The sequence below is a fragment of the Protopterus annectens genome, chromosome 3.part0 (genome assembly GCF_019279795.1).
Source record: "Protopterus annectens isolate FY-2018-M chromosome 3.part0, PAN1.0, whole genome shotgun sequence".
NCBI classification, from domain to species: domain Eukaryota; kingdom Metazoa; phylum Chordata; order Ceratodontiformes; family Protopteridae; genus Protopterus; species Protopterus annectens.
In genome coordinates, this window is record NC_056731.1 from 393,504,236 (window position 1) to 393,523,360 (window position 19,125).

At 44.8% G+C, this 19,125-nt stretch overlaps 1 protein-coding gene across 1 annotated transcript in view; it reads left to right on the forward strand.

Annotated features, from left to right (window-relative positions):
- KBTBD2 (kelch repeat and BTB domain containing 2) overlaps window positions 1-19,125 on the forward strand; it is a 395,624-nt gene that overhangs the window by 274,830 nt on the left and 101,669 nt on the right. The window lies entirely within an intron of this gene.

A 19,125-nucleotide genomic window follows, 5' to 3' on the forward strand; every position in this document is an offset into this window, starting at 1 on the left:
TTCTTTAGAAACTCAGTGGAGCGGAGGTTTTGCCAGGAGTTTTCATAGAGTCCCAGGCAGAAACTATACTCTTACAGGATGTGCCTTCTCAGGAGGTAGGCCAGGCTGAGGGGCTTCTCAGGTGACTGTTCTTCCCTCTCTTCCCAAGGTAGTTAGGGCCTCTCCTTCTGTTGCCAAAACTTCTTTGAGAGGTAGGCCTACTTCAGCTTCAGTGGGGGCTTCTCCTAGCATTTGAGGTTCTGTTCCTAGAAACATATGCTTAAAATGGCAGAAGATTTGATTACTATGATTAGGGGTTCTATGCCCCGCCTGATAAGAGGCCTAGGTGGAACCGGAGTTTGATAGTTTTGAACAGTGTTCAGAGGCTTCAGAATCTTCTGTGGAAGATATGCAGGAGTATCCTACTTATTCTGATTCTGATGTGGATGACTCCACCCCTACAGCTTCTCCTCCTGAGGATTTCTCATTTTCAGAGACTTTGCATTCCATGAGGGAGCACTTTAAATGGGAAGGCCAGGATTACTCTGACTCAGGAAAAGGCTTGGGAGTTCTTGTTTTTACCCCAGCATAGGCCTTTAGCTATTCCTCCTGTGTTGAATGTGGTGGAAGATGTTTTTGCAGAGGCTTCCCTGAACCCTGACTCTTTGCCTCCTGCTCCTGTTAAGCCTGATAGGTATTATAGGGTGCCCGAAGCTCATAAGTATTTGTTTAAGAGTCCTAGGGCGGACAGAAACTATTTCTCAAGGGCCTAAGGTGTAAAGGCTTCTGGTTAAAAATCCGGTTCCCACTGATAAAGAGGCAAGGGCTTTGGATAGGTGGGGAAAGAAAGTGTATACTTCTTCCACTCTAGCCATGAGAGCTTTGAATTGTCAGTTTCACATGCTAAAATATCAGAATTATCTCCTTTCACAATTGAAATCTAAGGTGGATGCTTTGGCGGAAGGTATTGAGTGTAAAGAGTTGCTGGATTTGGTTCATGTCTCTGAACAAGTGGGTAAGCATTCTTTGCAATGTGGTTTTGATGCTGTACAGGCCTCCTCGAGGGTGGCTGCTACCAGTTCTGTTCTTCGCAGGCATGCCTGGTTGAAGGATCAGAATTTAGCTGAGCATGTTAAGACAAGGATTTTGGATGCTCCTTTACAGTCTGATGTGTTGTTTGGTTCGCCTGTGGAAGCAGTTTTAAAGAAAATGGAGGACAAAGCTAAGTCTATGCAAACTGTTAAAGATTTTTGCAGGTGCAGCCACCAGTTTAGTAGAAATTGGCCTGCTAAGGGGTGGACCTATCCTGCTTATGATTCTCAGTCTAGGGGTAGGTCTAGGCAGTGGTAGGGGCAGGGCTCAAGGTTCTTTAGGCCTAGAACAGGGAGTTCACCTGCTCAGACTTCTGGTGAGGGCAGGGGTCAGTCCTTTAGTAAACAGACCCAATGACCTGTCTTTCAGCTGCCAGCAGATTCACGTTTGGCAGCTCCTTTGGGAGGAAGACTGTCTCTTTTCAAAGAAAACTGGGATTTAATTACTCAAGACAAATGGGTGTTGGATATCATTCACCACGGTTACAGATTTTATTTCCATACAATGCCCCTTTCAAAGGCATGCCAGGCGTTCCTCCTCAACAAAGAAAGAGGCTCACAAGCAAGTTTCTCAGTTACTTCACATAGGGGCCATCCAGCCGTCCCTGTATCAGAAAGGGGCCTAGGATTTTATTCTCGCCTGTTCCTTGTACCAAAGAAGGGAAACACGTGGAGACCAATTTTGGATTTATCTATCCTCAACACTTATCTGGACATTCCCAAGTTCAAGATGTTGACGTTACAACAGCTTTTACCTCTGCTGGGCAAAAATCACTGGATGGTAACTTTAGATCTCAAAAGCTTACCTTCATGTGCCTATAAAGGTTAAGTTGCAGGAAATATCTGAGGTTTCGAACTGGAAATTCTCATTATCAGTTCTCTGCATTGCCCTTTGGCTTATCTACTGCGCCCAGAGTATTCACAAAGGTTCTGGCTCCAGTGATAGCTTACTTCAGGCTTCAAGGAATTCAAATCTATCCTTACTTGGGCACTGCCTGATTCTGGCTCAAGAAAGGAAGTTCTTCTACAGCACCTGGAATATGTTATAGCAGTGCTAAGATGCCTAGGGTATTCTGTGAGCGAAATAAAGTCCAGTCTAGTACCCTCTCAAGACATGTGCTTTCTGGGTGTGAGACTGAATACAGCAGCCCAGATGGCCTTTTTAACCCCGGACAAACAAAAGAGTCTGTCACTTTACTTCCATCAACTATCTCATCAGTCCGTGCTGACTGCAAGGACAGTCCTTCAAGCATTAGGGTTCATGGCATCTTGTATTCTGGTGCTTCCCAATGCCAAACTGCATATGAGGAAGTTACAATGGTATCTCAAAATGTATGGACACAGCACTGCCAGGATTTGGACACTGTCATTCAAATAATACCTTGCCTTCAAAAAGAATTCTTGTGGTGGGCTCAGGAATGTCACCTAAACAAGGGACTCTCTGTGACCGGCCAGAGGCAAGTCAGATCTTGACGACAGATGCCTCGGACATTGCTTGGGGAGCTCATCTAAATGGAAAGTGGATACAAGACAAGTGGCCTGCCAGACTACAGCATCTACATATCAACATGAAAGAGATGTTAGCAGTCCAGTTTGCATTAATGGCTTTCAAGGAGTTACTTCTTCCAGGGCAGGTGTTGATTCTAACAGACAACACAACTGTCATGTGGTACATCAACAACAGGGAACACATTCTTATCCTCTATGCAGGCAAGCAATGATTTTATGGGAGACTGCGCTAAGCCTGCAACTAACTCTTCAGGCAAGGTTTCTGCCAGGAGCACAGAACTCCTTAGCAGATGTGTTAAGCAGACAAATCATGGATCCCCACGAGTGGAAACTGGATCTTCATGTATTTCAGAAACTGACAGTGTCATGGGGAACTCCAGACATAGATCTGTTCGCTTCTCCACTAAACCACCAGCTGCCAAAGTATTGCACAAAGGGGTTTCATCACACGGCTTGGAAAGTGGATGCTCTGTCTTTCAGTTGGAAAAACCTTCATGTGTATGCCTTTCCACCTCTACCTCTTCTTCCAAAGGTACTGTTAAAGGTCAGACAAGACAGGCCAAGGATGATTTTGATAGCTCCAGATTGGCCTCGGCAACACTGGTACCCACTACTGCGAGTCTGGTAAAGAAGCCTCCATGGCCTTTACCTCTGATTCCTCATCTGTTATCTCAGAAGGACGGTCATCTGCTCAATGTCAAGCTACACTCTCTTCATCTAACAGCTTGGCATATTCTGTGTTGAAACACAGCAGGTCTCAACTTCCTCAACAAGTTTTAAATGTGATTATGGAAGCTAGAAGACCTAGTACAAGGAAAGTGTATGCAGGAAAATGGAAGAGATTTTTATTTTGGAGTACAGCAAGGCATTTGGAGATTTCTGAGCCTAATTTGAGTGTGGCTCTTCAATATCTTACTGAATTGTTGGACAAAGGTTTGTCCTTCTCTTCCATAAAGATTCATGCTGCAGCAATTTCAGCTCACTATGATTGTGACCCACCTTTGTTTTCGCATCCTTTGTTCAAGCAGTTTCTTAGAGGGGCAAAGAATATAAGACCCCACGAGAGCTCCTACTCCTGCTTGGGATCTCAATTTTGTGTTGGAAAAACTTACTCTACAACCTTTTGAGCCTGCAGCTACTGCTGAATTGAAATACTTGTCATGGAAGACTGCTTTTCTGCTGGCTATTACTTCTGCAAGAAGGGTGTCTGAGTTGCAGGCCCTTATGGCAGTAGAGCCCTTTGATTTTCCATAAGGATAGGGTATCATTACGTACTAATCCTTCTTTTATGCCTAAGGTGGTTTCTAGTGTGGCTTTAAACCAAACTATTCATTTGCCTACGTTTTTTGCAGAACCTCAAAATAAAGGGGAAAAGATTTTGCACACTTTAGATGTACACAGGCAATTGCGGTATTATTTAAGCAGGACTAAGGATTTTAGGCAGTCTCAGCAGTTGTTTGTTTCTTTTGCTTTGAGTTCTCAGGGCAAGCCTGTGTCAAAACAAACTATTTCTAGGTGGATTGGCTTTTGCATTGCATTTTGTTATTCCCATCATGGCAAGGAGATTCCAGCTGGGATTAGGCCTCATTCCACTAGGGCTACTGCCACTTCAACAGCATTTCTAAGGGGGGTGGCAACTAAGGATATTTTGGAAGCAGCTACTTGGAGTTCAGTGCATACTTTCTCTAAGCATTATCACCTTCCTATCTACTCTAAGTCTAGGGCTGGTTTTGCCACAGCTGTTTTGCAAGGCATGTTGTCAGCTCCTACTTCTTTATAATTTGCCAGCCTCCCTTACCTCTGCTTTGGGATTCTACCCAATAGTCAGGACTGCAGCAATGGAAGAAGAACATAGTACAGTTTGTACCTACCATAAATGTAGATGTTCGAGGATTCCATTGCTGCAGTCCATTCTCTCCTCCTTCCCCTCTGTATTTAGGGGTGGTTGTGTAGGTGAGTTTACATGCTTATATATTTTTGTATATATTGTTGTATATATTGTACATGTTTTTGGTGCAGGTTTTTTGGGACTTGTCTTTTTAGGATCTTCTGACATCTGGGGCAAGAAAAGACTGAGGATATGACGTCGGTCATGCGCATTAGTACCCTGACGTACTGGCGTCAGTCTAATGCGCCCTGACCGACGTCAGCCTTATACTCTGGTATTCGGGCCGACTGGGACGCGGACTATACCCAATAGTCAGGACTGCAGCAATGGAATCCTCGAACATCTACATTTATGGTAGGTACAAAACTGTACTTTCGCAAGTGCTGGTCGGCCAGCTCCTGAATTACGAAAAAATTGGAAACCGAAGTCTTCTTTAAAGCTAAGTACCCCGTTGGGGAAACTTTTCTTGCCTCAGACCGATGTCAGAAAAAGTTAATTGTATTTCTTGTGGGAAGCAAATACCGCATAAGGATTTCCATTCCCTCTGCATACCTTGTTTGGGCCCAGACCACGACGTCTCGGGCTGTCGCTTTTGCGCTACCTTCAATAAACGCGCTATTAAGCGTTGGGCGGAGTTCGCCCAACACTACTTTGGTAAAGCTTTTGATTATAAAATGTCGTCGGACACTCCGACTACCGTTTTGTCCAAAAAACGCAAGGAAAAGGACCGACACGCGAGGCCCGCGGTCCCAGCCAAAACAGGCTACACGTGGTCCGGTTCTCAGCGAGACGCCTTTGCAGTCCCTGACTACCGACGACACTCCTTTGGCGGTGTCCTCTGTACCCGAGACCGCTGGGTTCTCGGCCCTTTCCCAGACTACAACCGAAGCCCCTGCTAATATCGAGCTTACTAATGTGGACAGGTCCACCTCCACCCATGGTGTATTTAGGCCCTCATCTTCTTTTTCAATTAAGGCCTTCACTAAATCCAAAGCAGCCAGGCATCCCACGAGGCCTGTTGCACAGGGCCCATCTCCAGGACCCATGCCTAAGAAACAGATGCTTAAAATGGCTGAGGATTTAATTACTCTTATCAGAGGTTCTCAGCCCCCTCCTGACAAGAGACCCAGAGTGGAGGAAGATTCTCCATCTTCTGATCAGGGATCCATTTTATCAGAACATTCTGATGCAGAGGAACACTCTTACTCTCCTTTTGAGGATTCGGATGCAGAACAGTCCATTCCTTCTGTATCCCCTCCTGAGGATTTTTCCTTTGGGGAAACCTTGCACACCTTGAGGGAACACTTCCATTGGGAAGGCCAAGACTTTTCAGATTCCAAGAAAAGACTTAGGGAATTTCTTTTGTTACCTCAACACAGACCTCTGACTATACCCCCTGTTTTGGACATATTGGATGATGTCTATTCGGAGGCTTGTCTTAACCCTGATTCTCTGCCTCCTGCACCAGTCAAACCTGATAGGTATTACAGAGTACCCAGCTCTCACCAATTTCTCTTCAAAAGCCATAATGCTGACCCTGAAACCATTTCACAAGGCCCCAAGGGATTGAAGGCCTCCACTGCCAAGAATCTACTTCCTGCAGAAAGGGAATCCAGATCTTTAGAAAGGTGGGGTAAAAAGGTTTATACCTCGGCCACCCTAGCCATGAGGGCCTTAAACTGTCAGTTTCATATGATTAAATATCAACAGTTCCTGTTATCACAATTAAGGAACAAAATATCTCAACCTGAACAACCAGATTTAAAGGAGTTACAGGATATGATGCATATTGCAGAGCAAGTGGGTAAACACACCTTACAATGTGGCTATGATGCCCTAGAGGCCTCCAGTAGAGTGGCTGCTACAGGATCAGTCATTCGCAGACATGCCTGGCTTAGGGAACAAAATTTGCCTGATCATGTGAAAGCTAAACTTCTAGATGCTCCTTTACAAAAGGATGTACTATTTGGTACTAATGCTGAGGAGATACTGCGGAAAATGGAAGAAAAAGCCAAATCTATGCAAACTGTCAAAGCTTTCTTACAGGTCCAACCACCACGTTTTAGCAGAAATTGGCCTTCAAAAAACTGGTCCTTTCCAGCCACTGACAAGCCCCAAAGAGGTAGATACAGACGCACAAGGGGCAGAGGGCAATCACAAGGATCATATAGAGGCAGACAATGGCAAACTCCAGCACCAAGAGGTGGCGAAGACAGTGCACAACAATACAGGAAGCAAACCCAATGACTCTCTCATTTCCATGCCAAGCATGTCTCAGCTGGCAGCACCTTTGGGAGGGGAAACTAGCATTATTTGCAAGCAATTGGCATATTGTCACAACAGACAAATGGATACTGGACATTATAAACAGAGGCTACAAATTTCAATTTCACACTCATCCAAAAATGAGAGGCATGACAAACCTGCCACAAAATCAAAGAGCAGAGGCACAACTGCAAATTTCAAAGCTCATCAGCATGAGAGCTATTCAAGAGGTTCCTACGCACCAACAAGGTCAAGGTTTTTATTCAAGACTTTTTCTGGTACCAAGGAAAGGAACCGACTGGAGACCCATTTTGGACTTATCCATCCTAAACACATTTCTACTGCACAAAATTCAAGATGCTCACATTACAGCAACTTCTTCCCATGCTGGGCAAGGAGTTTTGTCTGGTAACATTGGACCTCAAGGAGGCATACCTGCATGTCCCAATCAGACAAAGCTGCAGAAGATACCTCAGATTTCTTGCAGGTTCAATCCACTATCAATTCTCTGCATTGCCCTTTGGCTTATCTACTGCCCAGAGTATTCACAAAGTGCCTGGCATCAGTGATTGCCTACTGCAGACTTCAAGGGATACAAATTTATCCTTATCTGGACGACTGCCTGATCCAAGCGGACAGCAAGCACATACTTCTGGAACATCTGGCATATGTGACACGGTTACTGCTTTCTCTGGGATATACAATCAACAAAGAGAAATCAAGGCTAACACCATCTCAGAAAATAACCTTCCTGGGTGCCAACTTGGACACAAACACCCAGATGGCCTATCTTACGCCAGAAAAACAGGGGCAACTATCTCAGTACTTCAAAATACTAGCAAAAAGTACCAGGCTTACTGCAAAGAAAATCCTGCAGGCTCTGGGATTCTTGGCATCTTGCATTCTTCTAATCCCATGTGCAAAGCTGCATATGAGAAAACTTCAATGGTACCTAAAAAATCTATGGTCTCAACACAGTCACAGTTTGGAAACAATAATACCAATAATTCCATGTTTGCAAAAGGAATTTCTATGGTGGGCCCAAGCATGTCAAGCAAACACAGGCCTCCCTTTCTGCAAGCCTCAAGCAAAGCAAGTCATAACCACAGACGCCTCGGATTACGCCTGGGGGGCGCACATGAAAGACAGGTGCATTCAGGGCAGATGGTCCCAAAAGGAAAAGCACCTTCACATCAATCAAAAAGAAATGCTAGCAGTAATAAATGCAATTACAGCTTTCAAGGACTTCCTGCATCCAGGACAATTACTGATAAGAACAGACAACATCACAGTAATGTGGTACATAAACAAACAAGGAGGAACACATTCATACCCCTTGTGCAGACTAGCCATGACTCTTTGGAACTTGGCTCTGGAAAGACAAATCGAACTTCAAGCACAGTACTTGCCAGGATTGGAAAACACACTGGACAATCTAAGCAGAAATATGACAGATCCACACGAATGGAAGTTGCATCCTCAGGTGTTCACAGAAATAATCCAAGCGTGGGGGAGGCCAGACATAGATCTTTTTGCCTCCCACAGGAATCATCAATTGGAAAAGTTTTGTTCGAGGACCTTTCATCCAAAGGCCTGGAGAGTGGACGCCCTCTCATTCAGTTGGACAGCATGGACAATTTACGCATTCCCACCTCTGCCCCTTCTGCCCAAGGTGCTTTTGAAAGCAAGAACAGACAAACCGAAGATGATACTGATTGCTCCAGATTGGCCAAGGCAACACTGGTACCCACTCCTGAGAAGCCTAACACATACTCCTCCCTGGTCCCTGCCTCTAATGCCTCTTCTGCTGACTCAGCACAGCTACAAAACTCTTAACAGTCAGCTGAAAACACTCAATCTCGCTGCATGGAAAATTCCTTAACACCACAAAAGACCCTACTCTCCAAGGAGGTGCAGGATGTCACTTTGGAAGCCAGAAGGCCATCTACTAGAAAAGCTTTCTCTGCAAAATGGAAGCGGTTTTGCTCTTGGAATGAGAAAAGAGGCCAGGACCCTAGAAAACTGAACTTGCCTCAGGTATTACAGTATCTAGCTGAGCTGCTGAACAGTGGACTTTCATTTTCCTCCATAAAAATCCATACCTCAGCCATTTCTGCAGAGTTCAACACGGATCCTCCTTTATTTTCTATTCAAAGAGTACCACAGCAAGAACAGGGACAAGGATTTTATTCAAGACTTTTCCTGGTACCCAGAAAGGACAAAGCCTGGAGACGAATACTGGACTTGTCAATCCTAAATACTTTCCTGGATGTTCCAAAATTCAAAATGTTGACACTACAGCAACTTCTACCCATGCTGGGCAAGAAGGCTTGCCTAGTAACTTTGGACCTCAAGGAGGCATATCTGCATGTCACAATCAGACAGTCTTGCAGAAGATACCTCAGATTCATAGCTGGCTCAATGCATTACCAATTCTCTGCACTGCCCTTTGGCTTATCTGCTGCGCACAGGGTCTTCACAAAATGCCTGGCACCAGTAATTGCATTTTACAGACAAAGAGGAATTCAAATATATCCCTACTTGGACGACTGCCTTATTCAAGCAGAGAGCAAAGACATTCTACTAGGACATCTGGCGTTTGTAAAAACATTACTAATTTGTCTAGAGTACACTGTAAACAAAAATAAATCAAAACTAGTGCCCTCTCAAGAGATAATATTCCTGGGTGCAAGCTTAAATACAACTGCCCAGATGGCTCATCTCCCGCCAGACAAACAAAGGCAACTGACTTATTACTTTCAAATGATGGCAACAAAGACCCGGCTCCCTGCAAGAAAAATTCTGCAGGCCCTGGGTTTCATGGCATCCTGATTCTACTAATTCCATATGCAAGACTGCATATGAGGAAACTACAGTGGTATCTAAAAACTGTTTGGACTCAACATTGCCACAGCCTTGAAACAGTAATAACTAACATTGCCACAGCCTGGAAACAGTAATAACTAACATTGCCACAGCCTGGAAACAGTAATAACTATAATTCCCTGTCTACAACAGGAGTTTCTATGGTGGTCCCGGGCCCGTCACCACAACAAGGGGCAGCCCTTCACCTTGCCAGCAGCCAGGCAGACAATAACAACGGATGCATCTGACTATGCCTGGGGGCACACATGGAAGGAAAATGTGTTCAGGGCATGTGACCCAAGGAACAAATGCATCTTCACATCATTCAAAAAGAGATGCTAGCTGTATAGAATGCCCTGACAGCCTTCAAGGATCTACTACATCCAGGACAACTATTGCTAAAGATGGACAACACCACAGTTAATGTGGTACATAAACAAACAAACAAGGGGGCACACATTCCTACCCCCTCTGCAGGCAAGCCATGACTTTGTGGAATTTGGCACTGACCTATCAAGTACATCTTCAGGCACAATTCCTGCCAGGAAAGAAAAATACACTGGCAGACGAACTAAGCAGAAATCACATGGATCCACATGAATGGAAACTGAATCCACAGGTCTTCAGCATGATAACAAGGAAATGGGGACGCCCATACATAGATCTTTTTGCCTCCCCACACATTTGCCAACTAAAGAAATTCTGCACAAGGACTTATCACTCACAAGCATGGAAAGTGGATGCTCTTTCAGTCAGCTGGGAAACCCTGACAGTTTATGCCTTCCCTCCACTACCTCTTCTTCCCAAGGTACTCCTAAAAGTCAGACAAGAGAAGCCAAAAGTGATCCTGATTGCCCCAGACTGGCCACGCCAGCACTGGTACCCAATCCTAAAGAGCTTGTCTCAAGGCCCAGCCTGGCCTTTACCTCAAATTCCTCATCTCCTGACTCAACAGAACAACCAGATGTTGCACAGTCAACTCAGAACCTTAAATCTGGCTGCATGGCAGATAATATAGTCACTCAAACCACACCTCTCTCTAAAGCTGTTATGGATGTCATTTTAGAAGCCAGAAGGCCCAGCACTAGGAAATCCTATGCAGAAAAATGGAAGAGATTCTGTGCTTGGAACCAGGCCCAAGGACTCGAACCACTTGTTCCAAATATACCTCAGATTTTACAATACCTAACTGAGATGCTGGACAAAGGCCTTTCCTTTTCATCTATTAAGATCCATGCCTCTGCCATTTCAGCTCATTACAATACGGAACCTCCTATTTTTTCACATCCACTACTAAGGCAGTAGCTCAGAGGGGCAAGGACCCCCAAGGAGAGTGCCAATACCTACTTGGGACCTCAATTTTGTTTTAGAAAAACTCACACTGCCTCCTTTTGAGCCAGCCAACACAGCTGATATAAAATTCTTATGAAAAACTGCTCTGCTCCTAGCAATAACTTCAGCAAGAAGAGTCTCAGAGTTACAGGCATTAATGGCAGTGGAACCTTTCATCATTTTTCATCAGGACAGGGTCTCTCTAAGGACAAACCCAACGTTTATGCCAAAGGTGGTTTCCAGTGTGGCTCTTAACCAAACTATTCATTTGCCAACTTTCTGTCCAAATCCCCAAAATAAAGGGGAGAGACTTCTGCACACATTGGACATACACAGGCAGCTACGATTCTACTTGGACAAAACAAAAGCTTTCAGAAAAACTGAGCAGCTGTTTGTAGCTTATGCTGCAGGATCACAAGGAAAGCCTATCTAAAAGCAGACAATTTCAAAATGAATAGGACACTGCATTCGCTTCTGCTATGCATAACGTGGCAAATCAGTGCCTTAAGGGTATTAGGCCACATTCAACAAGAGCAGAAGCCACATCAGCAGCTTTTCTCAGAGGAGTACCAACCAAAGACATTTTAGAAGATTCAGCCTGGAGTTCAGTGCACGCCTTCACAAAACACTACCACTTACCTCTCTACTCTAAATCCAGAGCAGGCTTTGCCACTTCAGTCCTGCAAGGCCTGGTAGCCCCTCCTAATCCTATTTAGGCCCAGCCACCCAACCTCAGCTTTGGGATTCAACCCAAGTGTAATGACTGCAACAGTGAAACACGATGAACAAAGTACAGTTGTGTACCGACCATAAATGTTGATGTTCGAGTGTATTCACTGTTGCAGTCCAGGTTACCCACCCACCACCCCCCTTTTCATTGCTGGGACTTTACTGTACTTTTTAACTCTATACAACCTGTGTGGTGTATTTGCTTGTAGATAAAGGAAATATTTATTTTAGTATATGCATGATATTTGCCATACTTTTTTTACAGCCTTCCTATTTGGGGGCACCTGACATCTGGGGCAAGAAAAACTGAAGAAAATGGCGTCGGTTGCATCTTTTATACCCCTGGTGCACTGACGTCAGGGAAGAGGCGACATCAACCGACGCCGGACCAGGACTTTAGAACTCGGGCCGACTGTGGGTCGCCTGCCAGCAGGATAACCCAAGTGTAATGACTGCAATAGTGAATACACTCGAACATCTACGTTAGGTACACAACTGTATTTTCCACTTTCGCACTCTTCCAGAATCAAAAGGTATGCTGGACCTGCCACAAAACCAATGGGCAGAGGCACAAAAACAAATGTCTGCTCTCATGGACATGAGAGCTATTCAAAGAGTACCACAGCAAGAACAGGGACAAGGATTTTACTCAAGACTTTTCCTGGTACCCAGAAAGGACAAAGCCTGGAGACCAATACTGGACCTGTCAATCCTAAATACTTTCCTGGATGTTCCAAATTTCAAAATGTTAACACTGCAGCAACTTCTACCCATGCTGGGCAAGAAGGCTTGGGTAGTTACTTTGGACCTCAAGGAGGCATACCTGCATGTCCCAATCAGACAGTCTTGCAGAAGATACCTCAGATTCATAGCTGGCTCAGTGCATTACCAATTCTCTCCGCTGCCCTTTGGCTTATCTACTGTGCCCAGGGTTTTCACAAAATGCCTGGCACCAGTAATTGCATTTTGCAGACAAAAAGGAATTCAAATATATCCCTACTTGGACGACTGCCTCATTCAAGCAGAGACAAAGGACATTCTTCTACAGCATCTGGTATTTGTGAAAAGGTTGCTAATTTCTCTAGGATACACAGTAAATGAAAAGAAGTCAAAACTAGTGCCCTCACAACAGATTACATTCCCGGGTGCCAGCTTAAATACAACTGCCCAGATGGCTTACCTCACGCCAGACAAACAAGTGCAACTAACTCAATTTTTTCAGCCACTGGCAAAAACTTCCCATCTCCCTGCAAGAAAAATTCTGCAGGCCCTGGGATTCATGGCATCCTACATACTACTAATACCATATGCCAGACTGCATATGAGGAAATTACAATGGTACCTAAAAAGTGTTTGGACTCAACATTCTCACAGTCTAGAAGCAGTAATTCCAGTAATTCCCTGCCTACAACAGGAGTTTCAATGGTGGGCACAGCCATGTCACCTAAACAAGGGTCAGCCTTTTACCCAACCCACAGCCAGGCAAACTAACAGATGCTTCAGATTACGCCTGGGGAGTACACATGGCAGGAACATGTATTCAGGGCAAGTGGACCACAGATCAGATGCAACTTCACATCAATCAAAAAGAGATTTTGGCTGTTCAAAATGCCCTAACAGCTTTCAAGGACCTTCTACACCCACTACAACTATTACTAAAGACAGACAACACCACAGTAATGTGGTACATAAACAAACAAGGGGGCACTCGCTCTTATCCCCTATGCAGTTAAGCCATGACCTTGTGGAACACAGCTCTAATGTACCAAGTTCACCTGCAAGCACAATTCCTGCCAGGAAAGAAAAATACTCTGGCAGACGACCTAAGCAGAAATATCATGGACCCTCACGAATGGAAATTGAACCCACAAATCTTCAGCATGATAACACAAAAATGGGGATGCCCAGACATAGATCTTTTTGCCTCCCCTCTGAATTGCCAACTACAAAAATTCTGCACAAGGGCTTATCACAAACAAGCATGGAAAGTGGATGCTCTTCTGTTCAGCTGGAAAAACCTAAAAGTCTATGCCTTCCCATCACTGCCTCTCCTTTCAAAGGTACTCCTAAAAGCCAGACAAGAAAAAACACAGGTGATCCTGATTGCTCCAGACTGGCCACGCCAGCACTGGTACCCTATCTTAAGGAACTCAGGGCCCACCATGGATTTTGCCCCAAATTCCACACCTTCTGACTCTCAACAAAACAATCAGATCCTGCACGGTCAGCTCAAAACCCTAAACCTGGCTGCATGGCAGATACTTAAGTCAAACAGGCAACACCTCTCTCTAAAGCTGTTATGGATGTCATTTTGGAGGCCAGGAGGCCTAGCACCAGGAAAGCTTACTCAGAAAAATGGAAGAGATTCTGCACCTGGAACCAGGCTCACAGCCTTGACCCTCTTGTTCCAAACATTCCTCAGATTTTACAATACTTAACTGAGATGCTGGACAGAGGCCTATCCTTTTCATCAGTTAAGATTCACGCCTCTGCCATTTACGCACATTACAACACGGATCCTCCTTTATTCTCTCCTCTCTTGCTAAAGCAGTACCTCAGAGGGGCTAAAAACATAAGGCCGCCTCGGAGAGCACCAACACCAACTTGGGACCTCAATTTCATTTTGGAAAAACCCTACCTTCATGCCCAAGGTGGTATCTAGTGTGGCTCTTAACCAAACCATCCATTTGCCTACTTTTTATCCAAACCCCCACAATAAAGGGGAGAAATTTCTGCATTCTTTGGACATACACAGGCAGCTACGCTTCTACTTGGACAAAACAAAATCTTTCAGGAAAACTGATAGACTGTTTGTAGCATATCCTGCAGGATCACAAGGCAAGGGCTATCCCAAAGCAGACTATATCCAAATGGATAGGACACTGTATTCGGTACTGCTACACACACCATGGAAAATCAGTCCCTAATAACATTAGGCCTCACTCCACCAGGGCAACAGCCACTTCAGCAGCCTTTCTCAGAGGAGTACCTACCAAGGAAATTTTGGAGGCTGCAACTTGGAGTTCAGTGCACACCTTCACCAAGCATTACCACCTGCCTCTTTACTCTAAATCCAGAGCAGGATTTGCCACTGCAGTTTTGCAGGGCCTCTTAGCCAATCCTAACTCTTTATAGACCAGCCACCCAAACTTAGCTTTGGGATTCAACCCAAGTGTGATGACTGCAGCAGTGTAACACGATGAACATAGTACAGTTTTGTACCTACCATAAATGTAGATGTTAGAGTGTTCACACTGCTGCAGTCCAGGTTACCCTCCCTCCATCCCCTCTGAACTAGCTGGAGTTATCTATACCCTTCTAGCTTATACAACCTTTGGGGTGTATTTGCTGGTAACTGAAGGTATTGTTTTTATTTTATATGTATATTTTTGATTAGCAATATGTATTGCCTACCCACTTGGGGGCACCTGACATCTGGGGTAAGAAAAACTGAAGAAAATGGCGTCAGATGCATCTTGTATACCCCTGGCGCACTGACGTCAGGGAAGAAGCGACAGCAACTGCCTCAAGACTTTGGAACTCTGGCCGACTGCGGGACCACCTGACGGCAGGATAACCCAAGTGTAATGACTGCAGCAGTGTAAACACTCTAACATCTACATTTATGGTAGGTACAAAACTGTACTTTGTGTACCTGCCATAAATGTAGATGTTCGAGTGTATTCACTGTTGCAGTCCAGTTTACCCACCCTCCATCCCCCTTTTCTTTGCTGGGACTTTTCTGTACTTCTCAATTCTATACACCCTATATGGTGTGTTTGCTTGTAGATGAAGGAAATGTTTATTTTAGTACATGCATGCTTTTTGACATAATTTTTTCCAGCCTTCCTATTTGGGGGCACCTGACATGTGGGGCAAGAAAAACTGAAGAAAATGGCGTCGGCTGCATCTTTTATACCCCTGGCGCACTGACGTCAGGGAAGAGGCGACAGCAACTGACGCCGGACCTAGACTTTGGAATTCTCGCCGACTGCGGGTAGCCTGCCAGCAGGATAACCCAAGTGTAATGACTGCAACAGTGAATACACTCTAACATCTACATTTATGGTAGGTAGACAACTGTACTTTTCTTGTTCCGAATCTTGCATGTGGGATTTTCTTACGTTTATGGGATCTTTGGATGACTTAACTGCAGTATCTTCACCTTCTATTGTAGGTGTTCCAATCTCATCAACAGACTCCTTTAGATATTCTGTTGTGATTTTGATCAAGTGCGCCTTTTGAATTCTTCCCCATGTCTCCTTCGGCTCAGGGGCATCATCTTTTTCTGCAGCACATATTTACTGGCCTTTGTAGGCTTAGTGTTGCTGCTGTTGGTCAGATCTTGGTTCCAGGGACATTGTATATAAATGCATTTATTCCCTCCCCTCTTTCATTTCAAGAGGCATGCAGGTGGATGTTTTGGGACCCCGGTGCTAGAGGAATAAGGTTACTGTTTTGAGGTTAGCTGTTAATGGATGTGCCCGGCTTTTCCCTTGGAACCTGCACTGGCTGAGTTTGCATTTTGTGGTCTGGTGTTGGTTCACCCATTGGCTGGTGCCTTTCTTATCCTTGTTTCAGAGGTTCCTGACTTTGACCCAGTGTTAGCTAGCCTTGTTGTAAAGGTTGTATCACTTGCCACAATTTGATTTATCTCTGGTCCAAGAGCTGTGTCTCCTGGAACTAGGCCTTTTGGCTCAGTGCCTCTTCAGGCCTTGCATTAGACCACCCTGTGCTGGTTGGGCCAAAGTACCAGAGACCTTTGTTTTGGGAAGTTTCTTTCTTGGAACACACTGAACCAGTATTAGTTGAAATGTTCTCTTTCCCTGCTGTGGACAGAGTGGAGATGCTTTCAGTATCTTTGTAGCCATTGTATTAAAGCAGACTCTGTGTCTTCTTAAGCTGTCATAGTTGTAACAAAGATGTTCCTCCTCTTCAGATTATGCGACGGAAGAGTCACAAATCCCAGTGTCCGAAAAGTTTAGCTTTATAATGCTGATGTTCTTTTCGTGGTTTCTGTTGCAGTCTTCACGCTTAGTCATCTGCTCGTGCAGTAGCCCTCAGTCAGCCGCCTAACAAATTCTTGGGTCCTAGCTCGTTGCTGTCCTCCTTCTTCTGCAGGACGCCAGGTCGTCATAGAGTATAAAATATGTAGCTGACGCCCATGACATCAGTCTTTCTTGCCAGGCGGTGTACCTAAGCAGTAGCAGTTCTAAGTGCCAGTCGGCCGACTCCGTGAAATTTTCGCTTTCCAGTTTCAGAACCAAGTCTTCAACTTAAAGCTAAGTGAACCCTCATTGGGGAAACTTTTTTTTGCTCTAGGACCCATGTCACTAAAAGTAAATAGTGGACATTACTTGTGGAAAGCACAAAAACAAATGTCTGCTCTCATGGACATGAGAGCTATTCAAAGAGTACCACAGCAAGAACAGGGACAAGGATTTTACTCAAGACTTTTCCTGGTACCCAGAAAGGACAAAGCCTGGAGACCAATACTGGTCCTGTCAATCCTAAATACTTTCCTGGATGTTCCATATTTCAAAATGTTAACACTGCAGCAACTTCTACCCATACTGGGCAAGAAGGCTTGGGTAGTTACTTTGGACCTCAAGGAGGCATACCTGCATGTCCCAATCAGACAATCTTGCAGAAGATACCTCAGATTCATAGCTGGCTCAGTGCATTACCAATTCTCTCCGCTGCCCTTTGGCTTATCTACTGTGCCCAGGGTTTTCACAAAATGCCTGGCACCAGTAATTGCATTTTGCAGACATAAAGGAATTCAAATATATCCCTACTTGGACGACTGCCTCATTCAAGCAGAGACAAAGGACATTCTTCTACAGCATCTGGTATTTGTGAAAAGGTTGCTAATTTCTCTAGGGTACACAGTAAATGAAAAGAAGTCAAAACTAGTGCCCTCACAACAGATTACATTCCCGGGTGCCAGCTTAAATACAACTGCCCAGATGAAACACCTCCGCCAGACAAACAAGTGCAACTAACTCAATTTTTTCAGCTACTGGCAAAAACTTCCCATCTCCCTGCAAGAAAAATTCTGCAGGCCCTGGGATTCATGGCATCCTGCATGCTACTAATACCATATGCCAGACTGCATATGAGGAAATTACAATGGTACCTAAAAAGTGTTTGGACTCAACATTCTCACAGTCTAGAAGCAGTAATTCCAGTAATTCCCTGCCTACAACAGGAGTTTCAATGGTGGGCACAGCCATGTCACCTAAACAAGGGTCAGCCTTTTACCCAACCCACAGCCAGGCAAACTCTTAACAGATGCTTCAGATTACGCCTGGGGAGTACACATGGCAGGAACATGTATTCAGGGCAAGTGGACCACAGACCAGATGCAACTTCATATCAATCAAAAAGAGATTTTGGCTGTTCAAAATGCCCTAACAGCTTTCAAGGACCTTCTACACCCAGGACAACTATTACTAAAGACAGACAACACCACAGTAATGTGGTACATAAACAAACAAGGGGGCACTCGCTCTTATCCCCTATGCAGTCAAGCCATGACCTTGTGGAACACAGCTCTAATGTACCAAGTTCACCTGCAAGCACAATTCCTGCCAGGAAAGAAAAATACTCTGGCAGACGACCTAAGCAGAAATATCATGGACCCTCCACGATGGAAATTGAACTACAAATCTTCAGCATGATAACACAAAATGGGATGCCCAGACATAGATCTTTTTGCCTCCCCTCTGAATTGCCAACTACAAAAATTCTGCACAAGGGCTTATCACAAACAAGCATGGAAAGTGGATGCTCTTCTGTTCAGCTGGAAAAACCTAAAAGTCTATGCCTTCCCACCACTGCCTCTCCTTTCAAAGGTACTCCTAAAAGCCAGACAAGAAAAACCACAGGTGATCCTGATTGCTCCAGACTGGCCACGCCAGCACTGGTACCCTATCTTAAGGAACTTGGCTCAGGGCCCACCATGGATTTTGCCCCAAATTCCACACCTTCTAACTCTCAACAAAACAATCAGATCCTGCACGGTCAGCTCAATGGCAGATACTTTAGTCAAACAGACAACACCTCTCTCTAAAGCTGTTATGGATGTCATTTTGGAGGCCAGGAGGCCTAGCACCAGGAAAGCTTACTCAGAAAAATGGAAGAGATTCTGCACCTGGAACCAGGCTCACAGCCTTGACCCTCTTGTTCCAAACATTCCTCAGATTTTACAATACTTAACTGAGATGCTGGACAGAGGCCTATCCTTTTCATCAGTTAAGATTCACGCCTCTGCCATTTATGCACATTACAACACGGATCCTCCTTTATTCTCTCCTCTCTTGCTAAAGCAGTACCTCAGAGGGGCTAAAAACATAAGGCCGCCTCGGAGAGCACCAACACCAACTTGGGACCTCAGTTTCGTTTTGGAAAAACCCTACCTTCATGCCCAAGGTGGTATCTAGTGTGGCTCTTAACCAAACCATC